We start from the raw sequence: 18,016 nt of genomic DNA, 5'->3' as shown, positions 1-18,016 counted from the left end.
AATGGTTACAATGATGATGCAGAGAGATGGGCGAAAGCCAATCCACAAAAGAAGAAGCTTGATCACCATCAGATGTACGATGCCAGTAATATGAAAAGCTCCCAACAGAATTTCGATAATCACACAAATCTCTCTTCTTATGAATTTTTCGATGCCAATGCAACTCCGCAACATTTTGATAACCAACAAATGGCCTCAAATCAACCCATCCCAGTTGCTGGAAAGCAGAATGCTCTTCGAATAAATGGCTCCTCCTTCCAGAATTATGACCCTTACAACCTTCAAGGCAAAATCCCAGTTCCTAAGAAATATGATCCATACAATTTAGATAATCCAGTGCAGACAACTACTGTATCAATGCAAAATGGTCACTCTTATCCAAATGTTGACTATTCAGATGATGAGCATGTGTATGACGAAAACGAGGTAAAAGCTTTTGTTCTTGCTTTTTTATTTAAATGATTCATACAATTAACTTTAAACAATTCATTAGTTTTTCTAGTTTCTCTCATTTTCCAACTTTCATCCAAGTACATTTTTGAATAATTTGTTTTTGTTGGAATTATTAATTGGTTGTTTTACAATAGACACCTGAAGATTGAAAGAGAAATTGTGTCTATAATGATAAATGCACTTCTCATCCTAGATCTCTAATCAGCTTGATGAGACCGAGGATCAAAACATAAGTGCATTTATGTAGTCATTCACCATATCTTTATTACAAAACTTTACTAATTTCAGCTCTATTGCAAACTAGTAGGGATACCTGGCGTTGCCTGGGGCCACATAAGAAAAAAGAAAAAGAAAAATGAAGTTACGGTTGAATACACCTGTTATTCTTATGATATAACTTTTTGCTGACTGCATATCAGTTTTTATCCCGGAACAAAACCGAGTAGATTATCTTGGATAAAATAATACAACAAAAAATTGGATGTTACTCTTCCTGTACAACACAACCTTTTAATAGTTAACAAAAGAATGAAAAACTATCCATATCGAATGATTTTATGAGTGAATATGGTGCATTGCCACGATTAGATGATTAGTTTTATATATTCTAAATTTAAAAAAAAGAAAGTCAAATACAGTTTTTGAAGCGCAGACTGCTTCCAAAAAGGCCAAACTTGTTTGCAATAATTAAGTAATTTTCTACTTCATCGGTTTTTGTAATGTTTGGATATGTTACTAATTTCGGCATGACAGTTAAGTAGATACTAGTGATTTTAATTGAAATTCAATATTTTTGATTTTCGCTCGAATAATAAAGAAGTGTTCGGCTTCGTTAACTCTTTTGTACTTTCTCCTAACAACATCATAATATAGCAGTTTCCATATGTAGTGTATGAAAGTAAGTTAACAACACCTTAAATTGGAAAATCCGATCTCTGCCCCCCATGGGGTGGCAAGTAAATATGAATTTTTTTTTTCTATTTGATTGACATGGATTTTCTGTTTTCACAATGTTCGTAGAGATTTGTTTTTTTTTTTTAGTAAATAGACTACTTACAGAATTGTCATTTTTTTTGTTGTATTTTTTATTTTTTTTTTGTTGTATTTTTTCTTCTATGTTGAAAATTGTAAACTAAAATAGTGATGATGTGGCATTGTTAAATATTCTGTTATTTTACCTAACAATTTAATGAAAAAAAAATGTGTGCTGGTTTGACTAAAGTTTCTTTTCTTTTTAGGGAAGGGGACAAATCAAAACCTTAAAATAAAGTTAACTTAATTGGAAAAATTAAATCTTCCTTTTAAAAATAAAATATAAAAAAAAAACATGCGTTTACTGTCTGAGTTGTTATCATTCGGTTCAAATTCTGTAGAAGCATGGGTTGAAAAAAAAAACCTGACCATCAGCTGGGAGCAAAGCTAAAAACTTAGTGTCATCATTTTGTGATCTTATCCGTTACACCAAATCACGTTGAGATGACGACAGCAGCAATAAAGAAATATTTTACTCAAGCCTTCCTTCTACATTAAATGGCAGTTCTATTTAAAAAAATACTTTTTTCTGAATTTTAGATTTTTTTCAAGACATTATCCTTTCAGACAATATCAACTTGATGATGGTCTGTTTTGTATTTGAAAATTTTTGGCAAGACATACAAACAAACAAACACATATACATATTCACTGACTTTATATATTAGATAAATATTTGAATATGTTATTTGAGGTTTTATATATATATATATATATATATATATATATATATAGGAAACTTTGAGTTTCTTTTCTATGCATTTGAAAATGGATGGGCCAATTTTTTTTGCAAAATTTCACACAAAGGTACTTGATGTGTCTGGGAGCGTTTTTACATAGGTTTTGTATCAGAATGAATCTGAAAAATATCGAAAATCGAAAAAAATATGAGTAAAGAAGGAAGTCTGATTTAACCAAAGATAATACTTTTATACAACCTAATATCACAGGTGCATTTGAGAAGTTTTATCACTGCACAAGTAGAAAGGACCAGTCTATAAAATCAACTGTAAATTCTTTTATAAGACAGGGGCGCGTTCAAAATGAATGTTTCTTTTTAGAGATTTGATATAAAAAAATCTGATTTCACCGATTTTGACAATATAAGTATGGGAAGGTTGAACATTTGTTAATCTTGTTCAATCCTGGACAACATCAGGTGTCCCTGTTAGTATATGTATAAATATTATAATAAAGCTGAATCAATGAAATTAATCTTTTTCCAATATACTTTAATTCCACAAAATGCATGCTAAAATACATCTTAGTTCTATCATAGGATTGAATTATGTTTTGATTCTAATTAGTTGTAATTTGTAATTGACAAGTCACCTATTGCTTACTTAACTGTATTTTCTCACCCCGCTCGCTGTATTGATTCAACCACTTTCTAATATTTCTTAATGTTTCTGAGCATTTAAAAAAGAGTCACTCTTTTTTAGCATTGTAACCTAATCTACATGGTGTCTGTGCATACGTATACACAGATGTAAATTGTATGGCAAAATAATAAATTAATTCATCAATCAGTTTTGTACCAGTTTTAAGTCCTGTTACAAAGAGTAAAATCAAGTTGTAATCTTTATTTGAATTTTGATCAAAATCTGTTAAATGATTTTGATTCTAGAAAAAATTTCTAAAATTTGGGTTTTAAGCATAAGGGGTCTTAAGAAATTGAAATTTGGTGAATTTTCTCAATACTCTGGATACAATTTAATGTAAATCTGAAATATTTGAATTTTTAAATGGAAGTTTGTGACCATATTACTCCCACAAATACCTCTTTTATATACTCAACAGAAACTGAAATTTGAGCAATATTCATTAATTCGGGTCTAATACTTATTGTTAACATTTCATTAAAATTCATTTGAATGTTCACAGAAGATTTTTTAGATTATTGGTCTTTTTGCATAAAATTAAATCAAACTAAATATAGCTCACATTACAGCTCTTATGTCACACAGCTGCTGTGTTCCAAAACAGATACAGTCTTTTTATTTTGTGTTGGGGAGGGAAGGAAGCGAGTGCTTGTTTCTCCATGCAGTTTCTATTTTATTTTGTCTCCATTTTTATTAAAACTTCAAAATACATCACTATTTCTTTAATTTGATTTCTACTTTCTAAATTTCAAAGGTTATTAGCAGCTTAACTCATCTAACACAAGGCCCATATGTAACATTAGTTTATCTTCTTTCATTTAATATTCATCAATCATTCACCTCTCTCTTGACTCACTATCAATTTCGTCTAGTAGTAGCACCATGTAAGTCAATACTTCCAATTGCATGTTCATGTGATTTGTGAACAAAAAATGGCTAGACACCAAAGATGAAAAATAAGGTCAAAGGATAAACGGACTATTTTTATATGGAGTTGGTGATCAATTGGTGCACACAATTGATTTGTGCTCAGGTCACCATATTCTGCTTTTCAGTTGTCTTGGATTTCCTTTTTGGTATCGGATCATGCAGTTGTGAAAGTGGTCCTAGCATGGACTGCCCCTCATTTTAAATCAATCCTTTCACAAGTTGAATGCAACCTGAGAAGTTGTGGATAAAATATCCCAAGGAAGTTTTTGCACTAGAGTGTATAATTCCTTTTTGTGTTTTAATTTCCTCAGGTTAGTTATTCAATGCACTTCCAAATCAGGCAAAGAGAGAAAGGGAGAGAGAGAGCAGATATACCATTCCTTTAATGACCTGTTCCCTGTTGATTATGGTGTAATACTGGTTCTATGCAGTTCTACAAGGTCCACTCTCCCAGGCTTTGCTTTCTTTTGATACAATGAATAGCAATGCAGACTATTTTGCTTGTTATCCTTCTTTAGATATTTTCTCAAGTTCAACTATTACATGAAACTGAAAAAGGTTACATTCGTTGAAAAGTGAATCAAACAAGCATGGTGAAAATAGTTGTTTGAATAATTGACAATCAATTTTTGCATCTGAAAATTTTCAAAACAATAAGTAAATGTCTGTTCTGTACTCATCTGCCTTTTTTTATCATTGTTTGCAGCTTTTTCTAATCTGTTTGAATTGCATTTGATTGTCATGCCATTTCTCATATAATAATCTGTATAACATGGCAATTGTATCACGAAAATGTTTTTTGCTTTAAGAGATTTCCGTGATTGCTTTTTAATGACTTCTTTCCTGACACTTAAGATTAAAGCGATATGATACAGCATGTGTTAATATTGTCACATGTACAAAAATACGGAAATAAAAACAGATAAATTTATGAAACATTTAAAAAAATAAATGTACAGCAATTACAGCTTATTTGTCAAGGGAAAAATTATATTATAATACTAAAAAAGAGGATTAAGTATTTTCTCAATATACAAATTTTATTTTCAGCCTAGCAAAAATGTGACTGGAGGGCGCAAATTTTTGCTAGGCTGAAAGCACGTTGTTATGATGAACGACATACATTAACTCCCAACACATGACTGAGTGGATGATAACACCTCCCCTATCCAAAAAAAAAAAAAAAAAAAGTTAATTCTTGGGAGCATGATATCATGACTGCAGAATAGATAGTTTATGCTCCCTCCCCCTAAAAAAGGCAATAGCAATTCTTGGAAGAATGGTATCATGAGGAATGAATTTATGCTATACTGCCCCCCCCCTCCCATAAGAGGAATGTATCATGGTGAATTAAATCGCTTTCATGTTGATATAGTTAGGATAGGTGAAAATTTTTTTCTCGTTCATTCATTTAGATCACATTAAAAAGAATGGCAAATTTCAATGTCCAGGTAAAAATGCCAAAATGAAAATTAGGTGGAAAAGTATAGTTGCTATCTTTATGAACAATTATTTTATTTTGTAAATAGAAACATGTACTTTGATGATCACTCCTTCCAGTCATATATATTTGCTAGCTTGTTGGAGTAAACAAACATATACGACCCCTGATTGAGAGGATGGTATCATGACAAGCAAACACTACTCGCTCTCCCCCCAAAAAGGAGGAGGTAATTTGTTGGAGGATGTCTTATGAGAACGGAATCAATACTAGTTTACCTACTCCCATTAAAAAACAATTGTTTTTTCATTTATTTAAAAATGCCTAGCCACAATAACATTTTCAATGATTGCTTGGTCTGTTGTATTCTCCATTTCAGTGATATTTAGCATTTTACTAATTCAAAGTTTTCATATAAATTATCTGTCTTGAAAATGAGATTCTAAAAGCAGTTTTTAAAAAGTATCCTTGTTCATTAAAAACTTTAATTAATTCTATTAATAATTAAAATAGTGCTATCAACAAAACCATTGCATATATAGAAGAAAAATTGGCAGTACAAAATTAGAAATGGCCATTACAGAATATTAATTCATCAGAAACTTGAGAAAAAAAAATGCAAATGAGGAATATCGAGTTCTATTAGAGGGAGTTTGGAGATACAGTATTTAACAATTTTGGTATCATTAGAATTAAATATTCATAACTTGTTTTGATGTTAATGTATAGATGGAAAAAAAACCTTTGAATTCATTTAGATGTTAGACAGTAGATGATTATTATTAATTATCAAGTGCATTAGTAAGAATGAAGCAATTTGATTCGAACTTACCATTGTCAGTGCAAAAGTATTAATTCCACTCATCTTAAGAAGTTTTTGAAAAGGTTATTGATCTTTTGATTTTATTAGAAAAGCTGAGGAAATTGTAGTCCGTTAGCAGCTATATAAAACTATTTAAATTGGGGAAAAAGGAACAAAATTTTCTAACCATTTTTCCACTGAATAAACTGCAAAGGATTATTTGCTTCAGACCATTTGCATGTTTAATCACTTAAATTGTAAATAAATGAAAATATATAAAACAAATATGACGTAACTTGATTGCAAGAGAGCAAACTGAAAACCATTGGACAAGGATAAGTTTGGAAAATAACTGCCAAAAAAAAAGCAATCAAAATTTTGTATTTAATCTGATTACACACACATATCCTTTGAGATGAGGTTTCATAATTTGTGTATTATTCTTTTTGTGAACTGGTATCCTCGTGGTGCAGTAGATAGAAGCATTGAGGTTCCAGCTGAGCTGAAGATAGCGGTTTCAATCCTACCAAAGAAGACCAGAGGATTAGTTGGTCAAGATGTTGTGAGACAACAACAACTATGGAAGGCAGTAATTACTGGGGATACAGTTACAGCATTCCTATCTAACCATGGTGAATCCCCTGAAGAAGGCCAGAGGATGAGTTGGCTGAAATGTGAAACAACAACTATGAAGATAAGGATAACAGTCCGCAAAAAGAATGAATGCACAAATTAATTTGATGAATTGAAAAATATTCGAATATCATGTGTCAAGCCTTTTTACTCTGTAAAATGGCTACATAAATCTTCAGAATTAATTACACATCTCATTTTCAGATTATAAAAAAAATTTTATACAAAAGATATTTTGATGCAGACACAATCATCACTGCTGTCAACCATGAGAAGAGTCTATCAGACATGTGTGCACAGTCCAATGATGTATGCAAGCAAAACCTGGCCAATGAGGGTTGAGAACATGTGCTGCATGGAAAGAAATGCTGTATGTAATGCCAATTTTAAAGAAAGGCTTAGATCTGATGAACTCAGAGGAAGATTAAATCTGGACAGTATAGAGAGATGTGTATAAAACATGAGATTTTGTTGGTTTACTTACATTGAAAGAATGACTGCTTGAGAGTGCTTGGATTAGTAGATGTAGCAAGGTCAAGTGACAAGGGAAAGCCAAAGAAAATATTGGAAGAGGTGATAAGGATGGATTTAAGAGAAGAGAGCATAAATACCTGGCCAGAGATAGCTCAGTTTAGAAGTCAATTCTAAAAGCAATCCAACATATGCTAGTATGTACATCAGACATTAAGTTGATAATGACAATGAGAACCACTTTTCAATTATAATTGCTTATTTTTTTAAGTGAAGGGAAGGGTATAAAATAGTTAATGCGTAATGAGTGTACAAAAGAAAAAGTATGAGAAAGAGACGTGAATTTCCTGTATGAAGCCAATCATTAAATATAATTCTTTTTACCTTATAATGGTCCTTTTGGAGAATACTGCTATCCAAATGGAAGTGCTATCTAAATAAAACATTTTTTCTTCCCAAATAACATTTTTTAATTTCAAATAATGTGAACAAAATCATGATTTTTAAAATTTAGTTTTGAAAAATAAACTAAAAGATTTTTTTTTTAAATGCATTTTAGGAAAGGAGAAAAAAATGTTTTATTTTCATTAATAATTGCATTGCTTATCAATTAAAAAAATAAAGGCCCTTTTTAAGACATGTTACAGTTCAATGAAAAGTATCCTATTTTGTTTCTATAGTAATAAACTAATGCTATTCAACCAAATTTGATAATGACCTTTAACTTCTGAAAATCTTAATCCGACTCTTATATTTTTTCTTGTCATTTTATTGATTCAGCTTCAATGTGATGAGATTTATCAATTACTTTTAAGATAATTCATGATGAAGCAAGTCTGACAATTAACACTTAACAATTCAAATCCTAACATGGACGTCCTACACTTCTGACCTTGAACCAAGTTCATATTATCTATAATTATTAGTTGTTCATTGCAAACAGTTTAGTGACTTCATTTAAAAAAATAATTATTTTGTTGGTTTCCTAACACATTTTCTATGATAATCGTCATATTTCATGAATGTGTTTACATTATTTAGCCATTTTTAAAAGTGTCTTCTTTCAAATTAGAAAATAGCATAGATGAGTATTTCTACACTTTAAAAAGTAAACTTTTGATTTTAAAAATGGTCAATTTTCATCATTTAAAATATCTATTTTAAGGCGTAGAATATATTTTTTGAATGCAGCAACATGATCATTTGATTTAATGTCCATTTTGCCTGTTGGCATGTATTGGATCGCTTTTATTAAATTGATTTCCAAATTAACCTACCTTTGGCCAGGTCTTTATTCATCCCTCTCTTAATTTCATCCTTATCACTCCCCCCCCCCATGTTTTCCTTGGCCATCCTATTTTGTGCTGACCCTGCTTCCTCAACTGTTTCACATCTACTAACCCAAGAAAACTCGTCCATTCTTTCAACATGGCCATACCATCCAAAATCTTGTTCTGCTTACATCTCCCTATACTGTCTAGATTTAATTCACCTCTGAGGTCTGTCTTTAAGACTCGCATTACGCATCCATCATATTGTTCTCATATCATTTCTCTCCATGCAATGCATGTCCTCAACTCTCTTTGGCCTGGTTTCACATTCTACACGTCACACTGTGCATACATATCTAATAGTCTTTATTGACAATGGTAACACTTTGCTGATTAGTAATGGCAGAAGTTCCCTAAACTTACTTCATCCACTTGCATCTGCTCTATCTGGTGCTCGAATAGTATCACCAACAATGAACTAGTATGACAGTTGATATCTTATGATATTATAACAAAGAGTTGAGAGTAAACCAAAAAATTTGAGAGATATTTTGATTAATTTTATTTTTTACTAAATATTTGTTTATTTAAATGTAAAGTATGTTTATCTATTTATATCATTTTGCTATTAATTGCAATTAGTAATTTATCGAATCACTAAACAAAATTCATGTTAATAAAATGACAGTTTTAGATTTGACGACCTCAGAGGTGGATTAAATCTAGATAGTATAGGGAGATATATGGAGAACAAGACTTTGATGGTATGGCCATGTTGAAAGAATGGATGAATTTTCTTGGGGTAGTAGATGTGGAACAGTTGAGGAAACTGTCAGCACAAGAGGATGGCCAAGGAAAACATCGGGGTGGGGGACGATAAGAATGAAATTAAGGAGGGATGAATAAAAATCTTTCAACTCCAATGTCACATATGGTTTGCAAAGAGAATTATTTCTGATTTGAAATCTAATGATTTGTCTTCTGATCCATTGTCATTGTTTGGAATGCATTTCTCTCGAGACAAAAATAAGCATTTGCTAGAATGTTATTGATTTCCTTAATCCTTGCGGGTGGATTATCCACCCCAGTTAATCTATACCTATAGCAAGGTAATTAAGTTTTAACTCTATCTCTATACTTGGAGCAGTAACATGTGTTGTGTGTGCACATGCACTCAAGATGCATCAGGCATGAAAGGAAAAAAATGATGGTTAACTCTATTTCATTAGTTGAGCAACTAAAATAACAACAAGTCGTATAATTCTATCTTTTTAATCTCATTGGGTTTTTCCTAATGTGGTTTTCTTCCTCACTTCTCTCACTCCCTTAATCTGCCTTCTCTTCACTCCCTCCTCTGTTTTTTCCCTTTTCTCTTTCCTATTCTCTCCATCTTAATCTATTTTCTTCTCACCTCTCTCTCTCTCTCTCTCTCTCTCTCTCTCTCTCTGCTTTTATGTAGTATCATCGTGATCAATTTTAAATATGTGTTCATTTTCGATGAGGTACAGATTGAAGGGTGAATCTAAGAAATATTTGCATTAATTTTGCATTAAAAATAAATATATTTCAGAATTGTTCTTCCTCTGAATTCTGTAATATAAAGTGAGACTTAATTTGAATTTACATCATGATTATTATCATCGGTAATTCTATGGGGTGAAATCACCCAAATTACTCAAATTATTATTAAATGGGTGAAATTCCAAAGTCAGTCCAAAATATTGAAACTCATCATTATTAAGTACTCTATTCAAAAAAGAGTGGCAGATGGAAGATTCGTTGATTTTGTAAAAAACAAATGTGAAAAAAAAGAAAAAAGAATTATAAAATGTTGTAAAATTCAAAGGAGAGTTAAAAAAATAAGTACATTACAAAAAAAAGATTAAATGTATTTTCTTGTTCATTATTCTGGTTCATTTTAATGTAAAGTAGAATCCATTGATAAAAGCATTTAAAATTGCATCATGTTTGAATTCTAATCCCAAATTCTGTTGTAGATTTGATAAATTTAAGTTAATTTATATATTATTGATTTTCTTTTCTTTTATGGAATGGGCTCAAAATTTTGAAAAGTGATATAAAAAGAAATTTATTTTTATTTTTTTGTCTTATTTGTCTTTCTAAATAAAATAAATAAGTTTTTCCTTTCAATTTGTGTATTCTAATCTGTTATTAGTCATTACACAAAGCTTGAACTCAATAGTAGAAAATTTAGATACCCTGGGACTTAATAAACTTGAATTAGAAATGGCATTTTCTTTAAATTGTTAGTGTTGACATAACAGATATTTGTTTGAATATATTTACGTTTTTTGACATTACAAGTGTAGTTGTCCAATTCCTAGGCATAATTGCATGATAATTTTATTCAAGTCTAATTAATATCAGATTGATAAATACCCTTGTTGGCTCTTCTAGATACACCTAACTTATATATATAAAAAATACTAGAAAATTACTTCTCCCACAATGAATAAAATTAATTACACAAACAACAGTTTTGCATTGCTATAATCTCCGTTATGGAGATTAAAATCAATATATAATGATACTATATCTACATCTTGAATTTTTATTCTAATTTTGATGAAAATTTATTACATAATTTTGATTCTAAAAAATATCTTAAACGTAAGGCTTAGCTTAAGGGGTCTTAAAAAAATTAAATTCAGGGAACCTTGCTTCATTGGTGTTTAATGACTGTGGATCAAATCCAATGCGAATCTGAATCAAATGGGAGGGTTTTATATTATTCCCACTCACTCCACCCAAAAAATCCTCTAAAATAAACCTAAAGAAACTGAGATTTGGGGAATATTTATTAATTTATGCTTAATATTTATTGTTGAAATTTCACAAAAATAAGATAAATATAAATTTACACAAATGGGTTTCACTCTCTATTTGATTTCTTTGCATTAAATTAAAACTAAATATAACCTACATTTGGACGAGTTATGGCAAGCAATTATGTTAAAAAATTCATAACGATCAGTTAAAATGGATCTTGTGCATAAAAATATATAAACATGTAACATATCAAAAATTTATAATACTTAGATACTGCCTGGTGTCGACCACTTGTAAAATACACAAAAATATATTTTAATTAATGCAAAATTCTTATTTATTATAAACAGAAATACTGCAGGTATTAAACGTAACGTTGAATTCCTTAAAAATAATGAAGTAAAAAAAAAAAATAAATAAATAAACGGAAAGAAACTGAGACATGTGCAAGCAAGTATTGTTTTTTCTAAACAGTTCACTTCTTGTAAGGTCCTGGATATGACCTTCAACTATATCCGATGGCGAGGCCCCAGCTTGCGGGCTTTGGGGAGTGTGGAGCCACCCTTTAATTGCCATTGCTCCCAGGTCCACTCTGACCCAGAGTGGTAGTACCTGTTAGTGTCCCAACTATGGGTTAAATAGAAACCGACTTAAAAAACAAATATACTCCATTAAAAAATTGTTCTTCAAAATCACTGGATTCGGCATTAAATAACCTGAAAAGGGTTGATATGCCGTAAAACAAAAACAACCAACCAACCAACTAACTTCTTGTAAGTAAAAAAAAAAAAAAAAAAAATACTCGAGCTGAGATCAAAACCAAAACCTAAAGACTTGAATCAAGTATGATAACCATTAGGCCATCTTGACACATGTCTTTAAAAAGTGTTTTCAAACTTATTCTTAACATAAGTAATCTGTCGTGAGAATGATTCACACATGCACATTCATGAAACAGTAAACAAACCTAAAAATTCAATGCCCCTCCCCCTCTCCACATGTACCAATTTTTCAATTTTGACTTCTTAGCAGTCCTTTCTTCTGGATGCAAACTGATGAAAAAGTTTTCTAAATGTTTGAATACTCTATATACCAAATTTCGAGTCTGTAGATCCAAAAATTGTTGAGTATATAGGTTGAGAAGTGTCCTTACATACACATTCTCACTTTTAAACTATATACAGGAGTTGAACAAAATAATAGAAATACACTTAAACTTTTGAAACCGTCTGTGTAAAGTTTATTTTGATGTTATTTTTGAGTGTTACTGAATGTTTTGCTAAAATTGATACTTCTTAGATTTCATCAAAAAAAAAAATGATAAAAGTTTATTAAAATGATGGATCTATCAGATTTTAAGCAGGTAAAGTTGTTAGTATTTATATGGCAGATGCTAGCATAACAAAAACATTTGGAAAGTCAAGAAATACTGTCTCCAAAGTAATGATGGCCTTTGAAAAAAAGTGAAAAACTTGTCAAAACTAAACTAACCCTAACTCTTACATGTGCAATATGCACAACAAAAGTACAATTCGTGCAGTTTACTGCATAATTCAGTTTTATAAAACTAGTCAGGGGCTGCACAAGGTCAGATTTCATGAGAGGGTTCAAATTAGAAAATTACTGCATTTAAAGTAAAAGCCTGAAATGGTGTAACAGTGTTATTTTCTCAGATGAGCCCTCCTTTATCTTATTTTGCTCAAATATACACGTGGAAGCAGTCAAAAAAAACATTTGACTCATTTGACGCTTTCTTTTTCCAATTGTTAAAAATAGAAGATGTTAGAAATTTTCTTGAGTTATTTTTAACATTTTTTTTTGTAGCAGAACAACCTTCCGTTTTTTGGATGACAACAATTAAAAACCAACAAGTTATTGCATTCAAAAAACAAATGATATTCAATTATAATTACAAATACAATAAAAAACCAACAAGTTATTGCATTAAAAAAAACAAATGATATTCAATTATAATTACAAATACAATAAAGAGTAATACTTATGTCAGTTTGAAGTTTGGTCGTTTCCAAAATGGTTGTTCTGAAGAATGTTCTTCTTTTGTTGAAGAAAATTAGGTAGCAGAGGTGAGAAGTGTTTTCATTCATTTCAGTAAATTCTTTTTGACCTCTTCTCGTCCAAGGTTTTTTTTTAGTGTTTATATATAGCCTCTCCTCAAGTAATAGTGGGCAATTTGCATAAAGTCACTTATTAAAATTGCCCTAAAAAGTCTTGTTAAGAATATTCCCAACAAAGAGAAGGGGAAGTATACTCTGGAAATCTGTTAACTCCATGGTTTCACTTCATGACAGAAACAAGTCAAGACAAAAAAAAAATACAGCTAATGTTGTTACTTGGAGAATTCAAGCTGTAATTACATATTGCTGGAAATCAACTGGACTTCATCAGGCCTGGTTTCTTAGATGAACATGAAAGAACATTCATAGAGATTACACATAGTAAACATCACATGACATGGTTTTAATCTTAAAATTTTTAAGATTTTTTTTTTTTTTTTTTTTTTTTTTTTACAATTTTGCACATTTATTTATTTGTTTGTTAAATGTAATAAAAGAATTTTATTTAAGACTGGGGTTTTGTATGAAATAGCATAAATTGTTTGATAATTATAATGTAAGATAGCAAAATATCAAAACTCTTTTTTAGCTAATGCTGTTTAGGTGACTAACAGAAAACGTCACAATTTATTCAAAATTCTATTTAATGAAAGGAACTATAAAAAAACTAAACCATATTAAAATATGACATAGTGGAAGTGGAGAGGAGGCTAGCTGAATAAATATTGATTTGTTTTTTTTTGTTTTTGTTTTTTACAAGGTGGTCACCACTTATCAAGGTCCGGAAGCCACTCAGGGATAAGGGTTATTGCATGTACAGTACGTTAGTGTGGGAATTTAATAAAAGTGTCTACTTAAGGGGGTGGCTCATCAGGAATTTGTTTTTGTTGGACTTGAAGACATCTAAGTTGTAGTCAGGTGGGAAGCAGGCAGACGCAACAGAGTTCCACGGGCATGCAGTTCTAAGAAAGAAGCTTTGTTCATGGAATCTACATTTTGATTTAGGCACAGATAAAGAGTGGGAAAAATTTTTGACAGTGGTTTCAGCTAGACGGGTGTTTTTCGTAAAAGATTGGCGAGGAGTGACCAGAGATTGTAGCTCAGACGAGCACCTGCCATGGAAATAACGATAAAACAAAGATAGGCTCGCAATGTCTCTTCTGTGGGAGAGAGGTTGCAGGGAAGAGAAAAGGGCATCCCCCACTAAGCCATGAAGTCTATTTTGTACTCTGTCAAGGCAGGATAGGCTGTTTTTAGCTGCTCCTGCCCAGATATGGCAGCAGTATTCCATCCTTGGACGTACTTGGCTTTTATATAGATAGAGAATTGCATCAGTAGTGAGATATTTTCTGGAGCGGTAGAAGGATCCCACCATCTTTCCAGCGACCTTGGCAACAGACTTGATGTACGTGTTCTATTTCAGATCAGGAGTAAAGGTCAAGCCCAGAAGCTTGTCAAAACATGAGGCTTCTCCTAGACGAAAGCCATCCATTTCAATTGATGCCAGATGGGGATTCAGAGCGTTGATGATGTAAGGATAGGAGTTTGGTTTTAAATGCATTAAAGGTAACCAGCCACATCTTCCCCCACTGAACCATGCGCTCGAGATCAGAGGAAAGAGAATCAGAGAGAACTTTGTCATTTACAGCGTTTGATGTGTTGCCGTAGATGGTCAGCATAGATGTCAACGAATGATTTAAGTATGTGTTTAGGGATATCATTGATGTAGATCAGGAAAAGAGTTGGGCCCAGGATGGACCCCTGAGGGACTCCAGCATTAATACTGCTGACTTCTGATTTTTGTCCATCGACCACTACTCTTATGAGCCTATCAGAGAGAAATGATTTAATGATAGAGAAAACATTTCCAGTTATACCGTAGCTGGAAATCTTGTGAAGTAGACCTTTATGCCATACCTTGTCGAAGGCCTTTGATATGTCAAGAGCAATTGCCCTAGAAAGGAAGCCTTTGTCAAGAGATTCACTAATCCTATGAGATATAACCGTTAGCACATCTGCGGTAGATCTTGCAGAACGTAAACCATATTGCATGTCACTAAGAAGGTTATTTCTGCTGAGGTGGTTGACTATTTCTCTATTTAATATGGATTCCAGCAACTTACTCATGACACACAGGAGACTTATTGGTCTGTACTGAGAGGGAGATGACTTATCACCTGAATTCTTAAATACAGGGCATACTGATGAGGTTTTCCAGGGTGTTGGAAAGCACTTCTCCTTAAGGCAACGCTTAAACAGTTTCGTAAGTATGAGAGCAAGTTCTGGTTGAAGCTTTTTTAACACTATAATTGGGATGCCGTCAGAGCCAGTTGCTTTACTGGAATCAAGGTTCTTGATTAGCTTGGCGACCTCATGCACAGATATTTGTATGTTACCTAGCGTGTTCAGTGTTATAGGAGGAAATATTGGGAGTTGATGGCCTTTGTCGCATAGGGTAGAATTAGCTGCAAAGTTCTTGGCAAATAGTTTGACCTTGTCTGAAGCTGACGAGATAACCTCTGGTCCGTTGATAATGGTTGGGATAGAACGCACACTTCTGTTCAGGATCCTATTTGTTATTTGCCAAAACTGGTGGGAACCAAGCCGCTGATCAGCTACTTTGGATTTAACGGACTGAGCTTATAGTTCTCTTGCATTTTTTATTACTCTTTTACAGTGGTTGCTGGCGTTCATGAAAGTAGCTTTAGTCTCAGTGCATCTATTACGTTGGTAGCTATGGAAAAAGTGATTTCTGTGCACGATGGCAGCAGCACATTCTGGGGAGAACCATGGCTGGCTGTTAGGTTTTTGTTTGAATTTTTTAGATGATATGAATCGGTTTATGCCTACAATTAACCATTCGGTCAGGTCTGATACTATAGAGGACACATCCTTTTTAAACATGGAATGCAGAAGTAAATCAGATATGAATGTACGGAAGCTATCCCAGTCAGCCATAGAGTATCGGTATACAGTACGGTGGAGGGGTACGTCTGGGGACTTATTACATTTCATTTTTATCTTAACTAATACGACGGAGTGGTTGGAGGATCCTAGAGGAGAAAGAACGGAACATGAACATAGCTCAGGGGAAGTGGAGAGAAAAAGGTCTAGAAAGCTTGCATACTGACCTGTAGTATCGGGTACACTGGTGGGCTCGCGAACAATCTGAGTGAGGTCATAAGCAATGGCAAAATCATGACAGAACCTCTCCTCATCGTCTGTCTTATTTGAGTGGGTCAGCCATTCCACGTTATGGACGTTGAAGTCACCACAGATGTGAATGTTAGCCGAGGGATGTGCAGACAGGATGTGGTCTATTTTCTCAAATATACTCTTAAAGATAGTAACTTCGCTATTATGGGGCCGATAGAGGGCAAATATAAATGCAGTGGTGTAAGCAAGTGCAACCCGGAAGCACATATAAGGTAAATTAGGATCTTCTCTAGAGATATCCCTGCCACATGGAAAGCCATCTTTAATGTAGGCACATATTGCATGCCCATGGCGATCTTGGGGGTCAGGTTTAGATGTTAAGTTAGAGTATCCGTTAATTATGAACTCACCTAGGGAAGTGGTCGGCCCTATTCCAGTTTCGCTTAGAAAGAATATGTCCGGTGCCGTCTCCTGTAATTGGGTTTCAACATCTGGAAGGTTGGAACGTAGACCCTTGATGTTGGAGAAAGAGACTTGGTAGTAGGGGTCTATGTTGGAAGATAGGGTTCTAGGTTTATTCGAGTTTTTTTTCTGGAGATATTTCATGTTGAGGTTTTGGAATTTGTGGAACAGGTCGGCATACTTGGTTAGAGTAGGATAGAGAGGAAAAGTAAGAGAGAAAAGGACAGGAAAATATTTTGTTTTTTTTATGTAGCACATGATAAGGTAAAGCCGTAACAATTACCCACTATTATGGCATCGAGAGGCCCCCACCAGAGACTACTACATGGTCCAGAATCCATTCACCAAATGGCAATACAGCAGCCCCAGTACTTTGCACCTGCTGATAGGACAGCCTCCTTAGTGGTTAATCTAAGGTTCTGGTCCCTGACTATCAGGCGGATAACGTCAGCCCAGATGAAACGTTTACCTCCAGCACCCTTACTAGTGACATGGCTACAAGGATAGACATAGAGACAGAAAAATTTCAGACATATCAGACTACTGTTCACCAAGTACTACCGACCTGGAAAGCAGCTTTTTCTTCACCCTTTGTCAGAAAAATCACTCATTTGAATGAGGACTGAGGGACAAAAAAGGAGAAGCGAGAGTTACTGGAGCTGCCGATAACACATCCACTGTATTATCTACTCTCCATTTAAAAAAAAAAAAAAGAAAAAAAAAAGGGAATTGGTATGAGGAACATATTAATATCTACTTAGTATAAGTCCGGTGCTCAATTATCAATTCAGGACGCTGTTTGAAGATAATCTCCCCTCCCATATTCAAGTGGGGATGTTTTGTCGTTATCTATCTCGAGTTTGAATCATTCGAGCTTCACCTTATAATTAAAATCCTATAATGCACTTTTAGCAGTTTGTGAAGTTGGCTTAATTTTTAGTAATTTACATTTGAGTTTACATAATAGATTAAGGTTTTAATTTGGAGGGTTCTCGTTTTCATGGGTGACTTTTTTTTTTCCTTTTCGTTTTACATGTAACAAGACAATATTGGTTAATAGCATATTTGACAAAAAAGAATTCAGAACAATAAAGAGAAAAAAAACAAAAAAACATGAC

At 32.9% G+C, this 18,016-nt stretch overlaps 1 protein-coding gene across 4 annotated transcripts in view; it reads left to right on the top strand.

Moving 5' to 3' along the window:
- LOC145277843 (actin nucleation-promoting factor WASL-like) overlaps positions 1 to 18,016 on the top strand; it is a 158,401-nt gene that overhangs the window by 57,018 nt on the left and 83,367 nt on the right. The window lies entirely within an intron of this gene.

This window comes from Euprymna scolopes, chromosome 6, assembly GCF_053919585.1.
Source record: "Euprymna scolopes isolate OS-2025 chromosome 6, ASM5391958v1, whole genome shotgun sequence".
Taxonomy (NCBI): domain Eukaryota; kingdom Metazoa; phylum Mollusca; class Cephalopoda; order Sepiida; family Sepiolidae; genus Euprymna; species Euprymna scolopes.
The sequence above is the reverse complement of the archived record's forward strand: the minus strand, read 5'-3'. Positions and strand labels throughout refer to the sequence as shown.